We start from the raw sequence: 9,155 nt of genomic DNA on the forward strand, positions 1-9,155 counted from the left end.
AAGCCCATGCACCTAATTTTCCCCTACTGAGAACAGCTTGTTTCTCTTGTGCTCATGCCCATTGACTTCCATGAGACCAGAGTACTCGTTACCCTTAAAACTATGCCTGTTAGCTGCAACAAGGGGTATTTCTTGTTTTTTAAAAGTACATAAGGTTACAGCTCATCAACATAGCACCAATAAAAGTATATGAAATGAGACAACACTGTGACAAGAGTTTTCCTCTTAGTTTACAAAGGAACACTAATTAGAGAGGATTTTCAGACATCAAACTGGGAAGTGTTTGCTTTCTGAAACTAGATCCTCAGGATCAAAGCTGAGTCATAACATATCTGTGGCCCTGAAAATTGTTTTTCTTCATGGAAATAGTGTAATATGGTTCAGAGCAGGAATCTTGTTGCACTTGTTACACTTGAAGCTGGCAAACAGCAAACATGAGGAATTATGCAAGCCACAGTGAAAGCTTAAAATGATACCATAGCTGTGGAATTTAAGAGTCTTACAATTTCCAGTTCAAAATCCCCTCTTTGGAAGAAAAGATCTTGCAGTAATGAATGAAGACACATTTAATCATAAATCTACAAGGGAGCCTTTGCAAGGATCCAGTGAAGCCTGAAGGAGCTGTAAGGGAAATCAGCTTAAGGAGGGTACAGAGTGCCTTGTGAGCATGGCAGCGCCCCTGTGAGAGGGCTGCAACCCGGTGCCATCATAACGAGCAGCTCCCTGTGCCACTCGTACCTCCCTGATGGGGTGAATGGAACTATTAATTGATCAAAAAGCTGATTGGCAGAAGAAGGCAGGTGGAAGAACTACAGTTTCATAGCAACAGGATGAAAGCTCTATTTTTGGGGCTGTACATGGTATGCATGACCCTTGTGTTGTCCATTAAGAGTACATTTTACTCCTTTATGACTGAAGAGTAATCCAGACATACTCATGACTCATTGCAGGCAAGAGCAAAATAAAAAAATAAAATTGCAGATGAAGCTGATAATTATGAATCATCCAGTGCCTTTAACACTCAGATATTTTAAAATATTCAGCCAGACTATTCGTTTATACTTAACCCCAAAACATCATGGCTAGTGTAGCTGAGACACTCTTAAGCAATGAAAGACGGTCTTACAAAATAAGATTTGAAAAGGGAAAAATATTTTTCATAGCTGAGGAGAAGATTCGTTTCCATTATCAGAATTAATCAGATTAGTGGAGACTTGCATGTTTTCTAGAGCAGGACATGCTATGCAATAAATGTTTGTATAAGGACTTGCTACAGAGAGGTCCTTTTCCAACTAGCATTGCATGTAGGAACGTTGGCTTTCCTCTTGAAGTAACGATGTCTCTGTCCCTCTTCAAGGGATGATATATTGCCCCATATATTTCACATAATAACTCCCCACCAGGTTGTGGGGTCTGATTTCTCACTGTAATGAATAAGGAAAAAACACTTTCTTATCCTGAATGTTCAGGTTTCTTCTTTAATCCTTGGTACACTGAAGTTTCCCTAAGAGTCCCAGCTTACATTCACCACAGTCAGAAGAGAGATGTCCACAAGCTTTATGTGTTCCCTTGCACTGCTGACATTGCATCTGTACTGTAATCATGAAAAAAAGCCTGGACCTATGGTGTTATAAGAGCAAGATCTGGTGATAGAAAGGCCTTTCTAGAAAAGACTTGGGACTCCTGTGTCTGTCTGATGTCAGCCATGTGGCTGCAGACAGACATGAGTGTTTGTCCTGTCTTCAGTCTAGGTCCCAGCCTACGGGTTGGTGGGCAAAAGCTGCACAAAGATGGTGTGCTCAGACCCACTGCAATAAATATAGCTAAAAATAAGCATGATTCAATGTAACTGGATAGCAAAATTAAGCTCATGTAACAGGCCCACTAATGATACTTATCCAAAGGGTGAAAGAAAGAGATACAGCTAAACTTAAAAAAAAAAAAAAAAAAATTTAAAAAAATTGCTGTGTTGCCTATTGAATGAATTTATGCTGTTTGGCTCCTGTCAAACTAAATTAGCCAAGCAACTCTTCATAGACTCATAGAATCATAGAATATCAGGTTGGAAAGGATCTCAAGGATCATCTGTTCCAACCTTTCTTGGTAAGAGCATTGTCGACACAACATACCCAGTACCCTGCCCAGCTGCATCTGAAGTGTCTAATATTGGGGAATCCATCACTTCCCTGGGGAGATTATTCCAACAGCTGGTTGTTCTCATTGCAAAAAATTTTCCTTTTGTGTCCAGTTGGAATCTCCCCATAAGTAACTAGTACCCATTACTTCTCATATTTTCCATGTGGCTCCTTGTAAAAAGGGAGTCTCTATCTTCTCTGTAGCCACCCTTTAACTACTGGAACATGTTGGTCAGGTCTCCCCTAAGCCTTCTTTTCTCAAGGCTGAACTAACCCAGTTCTCTCCACCTTTCCTCATCCAGCAGGCTTCTCAGTCTATAGATCATCTTTGTGGCCCTTCTCTGGACCCTCTCCAGCCTGTCCACATCTTTTTTTGTACAGCAGGGACCAAAACTGAGGACAGTGTTCCAGGTATGGGCTGACAAGAGCTGAACAGAGTTGGTTAATGACTTCTTTATCTCTGTTGGTGATGCCCTTGATAATGCAACCCAGCCTCTTGTTGGCTTTCTTTGCCACAGTGGCACACTCTTCTCATATTGAGCTTGCTATCCACCAGGACCCCCAGGTCCCGTTCCATAGATCTGCTCCCCAGCAGGGAGATCCCAGCCTATGCTGCACTCCTGGATTATGTTTCCCCAGGTGCGAGACCTTACATTTGTCCTTGCTGAACCTCATAAGGTTCTTGTTAACCCACTCCTGGTCCCATCATCCAGATCACTGACGAAGATATTAAACAGGATATGGATCCCTGGGAGATCCCACTTGTGACAAGTTGCCAGTTTGAAAAGGAGATATTTACCACCACCCTCAGTGCGGGCTGTCAGCCACTTCCCCACCCACAGCACAGACCGCTTGTCTAGACCATAACGCATCAGTTTCTATAGGAGGAGGCTGTGAGAAACCCTACCAAAAGCCTTGGAGAAATCCAGGTAGACAATGTTCACCTCTTGCCCCACATCAACCAAGCAGGTTACTTTGTCATGGAAGGTGACCGGGTTTGTCAAGCACGATTTGCCCTCGGTGAATCTGTGCTGGCTTTTTCCCAATTGCATGCTTCATTTGACTTGTGATAGTCCCCAGGAGGATTCATCCCATAGCTTCTGTAAGTATACTGTAAGTAGTATATGGGCAGAAAAGGACAAAAGTTCGTTATTTTATGCTCAATTAAATTAGTTTAAGTACCTTACTGCAGGGAACAATATTAAGAGCCCTAAAGTTTTCAGGTATTAAGAAATTTGTTGCAATTAGCTAGGTGGGTTCCTGCTGACTTCAGCGGCTGTTGGATCAGATTTGTCACATACTAAACTCCAAATATAGCTGAGCAAAAAAGAAAATGAAGGGAAGCTACTTTTCACAGTATGGTCTATGCTGTGGTACATATGAATTATTAGAATAATTAGGATAAATTAAGTTAGTGCAGAGGATCAATGAGACCATGAACAGGTGCATAGATAGCCTTTAGGAAGGCTCCGTGTGATGTCAGACCTTCCGACATTTAGTCAGTCCTGTGGACTGTGTCCGGGGTGGATTGGACTCCAGACTGTCCTTCTGCCTTTCTATTTTTAAAACCTACCCATTTAACAGTAAAATATATTTTGTCAAGCATGAACTTTAGGTTTCTATCAAAAAGGTAGCAGAGTTTTCCATACAGAAGGGAAAACCATTATTCAGATTAATTCTTTAAATTAATTTTCAAGGAAAGATGAAAATTTTAACACAGAATTGAATATAAGAAAAAAGTACTCAGCCATACATGAACAGTCTCAGAAAAAGACCACATATTTTTATAGTCTTAAGTATACTAAATATATTCTTCCCAAATTTTACAAAAGCCCTGTCTTTCTTTGTGTCACTAACAGACCTCTTTAAATTCAGAAATCTTTACAAACAAATTAAGTATCACTGCATTAGGTTAGAAAGTACTGTTTTCGTGAAACTAAATACAAATATCAGTGAACTTAAAGAAAGAGCAATTTAAAACTAAATGAACCACAGTTTACCACCTCTGAGAGTTTAATTGATTTTAATCAGCAGAATGATTTTCAACAAACAATATATGAAAAAGTAGAGACATTTCTGTCTGAAATGTTTTATTTCAATTTTAACACAACAAAATTTCTGAATTATGATTCAAAAACACTTAACAACCCCAAATAGATGAAAATACTTCCTTCAGGACAAAATAAATGAGTGCAACCCAAAATGCAGTTGATTGAGTTGATTCTTATCTTGTTATATGACACCCAGGTCAGCCATGAGGTTCTGAGGGCATGCATGTCCTGGTGAGCACATGGGGATGAGCTCAAGGGGAAGGAGGGAATGATCAACTTTGGTACCTGGCCTGAGGCCTGAAGGGAGAAACGCTGGGTGGCCAGAGCTGGTTATGAGAAAGGTCAGGTGGTTTTATGTCAGAGATTTCATGACAGAGCATGTCACGTTAACTTGTTTGTTTGTTTGTTTGTTTTTAAATGCCAGCTTTGCCTTCCTCTCTTTCTATCGCCTTTACTCTCCTTCTGCACCCCCAAACCAGTTCAGAAATGTCTATGTGCATCTTTGTTCACTAGAGTTACCAACAAGCTCAGAAAATAGTAATCCAGATGTTTCCTGCCCCATGCTACAGCTACACTGACTCGCAGCACACACTGTGCCTCTCAGCTGTCTTGGTTCTGGGTTAACCCATACAGTGCTTCACGGAACCACATTGCCAAGGTCTCTCTTTGGTGACAAAGCCCAGCCAGGGAGCTGTGCCCAGGGAGAAGGCTGCACCTCCTTGCAGCATCTGTCTACCTGTCTACGTGCACAGAGCAGCAGGATGTATCAGGACTACGTTTGCCTGCAGGCACAGTAAGAGAAGAGCATTAAAACAGATTGAATTGTACTCAAAGCAAGCCAATGTCAGCGCACGCAAAGAAGAACTCTGAAGTGTTTTATTACTATGAAATGATGAAGCAAAATATTTTAGATCAGAGGTATTCAGAGGTTTTGTTCTGTGAAAAGTTTAAATATTTAGACTTTTGGTCTCAGTTTCAAAAATGAAATGTTGAAGTCTATTTTACCAGATGAGTACAATAAAATTAAAACGTTCAACTTTTTTTTCCACTTTTTCTTTCCCCTTTTTCCCTTGTTAACGTTTAGAAAAGTTAGAGTGACAAGGGGAAAAATGAAGGAGAAATAAGGAGGATTATTGTTTTAGGGTAGGCTGTGAGGGAAACTAATACATGATATTATTCATTCTATCTAATTTATAGCAAATAAAAGGTCATAAAAGGATAGGGAAAAAGCAGAAAAACTGGAAAAAACCAAAGAAAGTTTACAAAGTAGGTCTTCGTAGCTCAGGGGACCTACTTTTTGGTTAGCCTTTAAAACAAAAATTTAACCAGCTCAAATACTATCCTTCTCTACTAAGACACTTGACTGAAAGATTCCTGTACATTTAGGTATACGTCAATAACTAAACTGTTTTCCTCAGAGATCTTGGACACTCAGGAAGTTACACTTGCAGGTTTTAGTACATTTCTGAAAATCAGAAGAATTATGAACTTGGGGCATAGTGACAAGGACCTTTTAAAAATAATGTTGGACTCTGGCTAGCTGCATTTTGAAGCAAGCTGAAGCAAAAGTTTTAAAATTCAAAACACTTATACAAAGTTATTTTACTTTGTAAATACTTTATTTAAAGTTATTTGTTTATTTTATGTGTATAGTGCTATAAAGTTATTTATTTAAAGTTATTTTACTTTATAAGTTACTTTAAAGCAGTAATTGTTCTATAAAATGAAGGAAATCTTCATCTTGAGGAATGATAGAGTATTACCCCATTTTATTTCTTCAGAAATAATTTGCATGTCTAACACATGCCCATCACCACCATCAAATGCTTTACTTATGTGTACATAACACATATGAGACTCTTCTAGAACAGCATAACGAGCAGGATCCCCAAAGTGTTCTGCTTCACAGACAAGGCTCCTCACCTTCTTCAGCCTGCTGAGGTCCCCCCGCAGGTTTATGTATAATCTCCTTTCTGTTATAACAGCTTACCTACATATCCTTCAAAAACAAGGTGCTAGGCTTGTGTGAGTGACTTTTCAGGGGGCTGCTTTTTAATTTTGCAGGCATGTTAACTTTAGCCCTTAAAACATGATCTTACATGGGAACATAAAGATATCTATACCAAATTGTGGAAAAGGACTACCTAGCCTCCAATACCTGCTCTGACCAAGTCTACCAATTCACCACCCTTCCCCGGACAGCATATATATGTCATCTGCATTCTGAGGAATTCCTGAGTCGAAAGTATGAAATCTTCACATTTAACAGCCTTAATGGATTTCCTTTCCATCAATTTGCCCAGAGATCTGCTTGAAATGTTTCCCTGTTAACATCCAGCAGTGACACTGTCCTGTGAAAAAAAGAGGGGTTTGGTTTGGTTAGTTTTTTACTGCCCGATTTCTCTTGCCTATTGGATCCCTCATTGAAAATCATGCGTATTGCTACTGTGCACTCTATCAGAGGCTGTTATTGTGGAAATGTAATCCATGCAATAATATCCTGCAGGGGCAATAAAGAAGATAAAAGAAAAGATACGAGTTTACAGGTAAAGCAGCAGTTTTTCTCGAAAATACATGCAATTCATATGCAATTATGGTCAGAAGTACAGTATTTTAATCCTAGAGTTTGCTTCCTATCTCATCCTTCACTTTGTTTCCAATCCCATAATTTACTTTTAAGCTAAGTGTTTTGCTTCATTTTAATGTTATCAGTGCTGCACTGATAGTTTAATTTTTAAACCAGCTGGTTTTCTTTCTTTAACGTTTGTTCTAGGTAATTGCATTTGCAACTGAAAAGATGTACATTTTTAATAAACTTTTTTTTTTTTAAATAATGTGATTTATCTTGATAATTTTTAAGGCCAACAGATGCACTTTCCACCAGAAGGGCCCAATTTCAGGAGGCTAGTTAGGACACTGACCAGTTTCTGCCACTGAGTAGGTCCTGCTGGCTCCTGAGGACTCAGCCTGCCCTACTCCTGTCCCCCTCCTGCCTCTGTCTGCAGGCATGGGCAGCTCCTGAGCTCACACGGTGTCACCAGTGCTGTTGTTGCACAAGTGCTGGGGTACTGAGTCCCTGGGCCTCTTTTGCAAGGGGTGAGCGTGGCCCTGTCCCAGGCTGCCTGCCCCAGGCTTGCAACCATCCCGACTGTGTCTGGAGCCAGCTAGTTGTGGCCAGCTTTGGCAGGCAGGAGAAAGTGTTTGGCTCTTTGGATCCTGTTTGCTGTTCAAGCACCTTTTTCCAAGAAGGGTGCCGAGCTAAGTAGCAACATTGTGCAAGATGCCTGTGGGAAAGGGTTTTTAAACCAAAATGTTAAACTTTAAAGTTTCAGCTTTCCAAATAGCAGTTTCTGTAAGAACAGTGAAACATCCTCTTCTTCCCTCTTAACCTTTCCGTAAACTGAAGTGAGGAAAACTGTTTATGTGAAACTTTGGCTTTATCAGGTTGTATTTCCAATTTGAACAACAGTATCAGCAATTCAAATAGATTGCGGAAGACATTCAGGAGATCAGTGCAAGAGGGTACCTGCCATTCAAGGGTTAGGTGTGTGTTGAATAAATTCTTCTTCTCGGCCAAGGAGATCTTGCCTTCTGTAAACCTGTGGTATTCCGCAAAATGCTTGGAAATGACACTATGTAAGAGCTTGCGTTAAATGGGGCAGTTCTGTCTCTGACATGATATAAAATACTTCATCTCAACTATTACTTGACTAATATTTCCTGGATAGTAAATCATTCAGCAACCAGAGAACAGTGCTGTCAAGACATCTGTCCTCATCGTATCTTTGTAGAGCTTAGTAGCATCTCTGTTAGGTGCAGTTTCACAACCCTGTAGCGATGCTTTCTGTCTCTAGTTGAATATTTCACACCTACAGCACTCTGTTTTATAATCTATTTTTGACTGATGTCTCTCACGGTTTTCTATCTTCTTGCTCTGTAAACTCCATGACCTGAATATTGTCAAAAGCAACGATTTCCATCATGTTTCATGTATTCATTCTGATTGATCTTAATAGCGCCAAAACTCTATAGCACTTTCTACACAACTAAACCCATTTTGCATGCCACACCCTGCGTATTTTTTATTCCAAGAGAAAGGTGAAGAGTGTAGCGGTCGTGGTTTAACCCCAGTCAGCAATTAAGTACCACAAAGCTGCTCACTCAATTTCCCCCACACTCACAACGACATCGGGAGGAGAATAGGAAAAAGGTAAAATCCATGGGTTGAGATAAGAATAATTTAACAATTGAAATAAAATAAAATAATAAAAACAACATTAATTGTAATGTAAAGGAGAGAGAAAAAGAGAGGAATAAAACCCAAGGGAAAAAAAAAAACCCACATGATGCACAACACAATTACTCACCACCCACTGACCGATGCCCAGCCAGTCACCGAGCAGTGGTCGGCAGCCCCCGCCAGCTCTTCCCAATTTAAATACCGAGCATGATGTTCTATGGTATGGAGTATCCCCTGGCTCTGCTCCCTTCCAGCTGCTTGTGCACCTGCTCACTGATAGAGCATGGGATACTGAAAAGTTCTTGATTTAGAGTAAACACTACTTAGCAACAACTAAAACATCAGTGTGTTATCAGCATTATTCTCGTGCTAAATCCAAAACACAGCATTGTACCAACTACTAAAAGAATTTGTTCTATCCCAACTGCAACCAGGAAAGCAGCTAAAAACTTTATCATCAGTTTCCAAGTCTGAAATTGAGCGTGTTAAAATGAGTCACTCAGAGAGATTTGTCTGAAAAATGGGCATCCCTGTAAGCATTGATCAAGACTTGAGCAGCACAGAAAAATGGAGGCTCTCTGAAGCTAATTACATGGCATAATGACATTCCATCAGGTTTTGGCATCTTTTTCCCTCCTCTTTATATTTGGCTTTTTAATATGACTTAAATGATAGCTTGGTCACATGATCAAACACTATGAAGATATTTCCCTTAGTAGCACAATGCAG

This window comes from Falco biarmicus, chromosome 6 (genome assembly GCF_023638135.1).
Source record: "Falco biarmicus isolate bFalBia1 chromosome 6, bFalBia1.pri, whole genome shotgun sequence".
Lineage (NCBI taxonomy): Eukaryota > Metazoa > Chordata > Aves > Falconiformes > Falconidae > Falco > Falco biarmicus.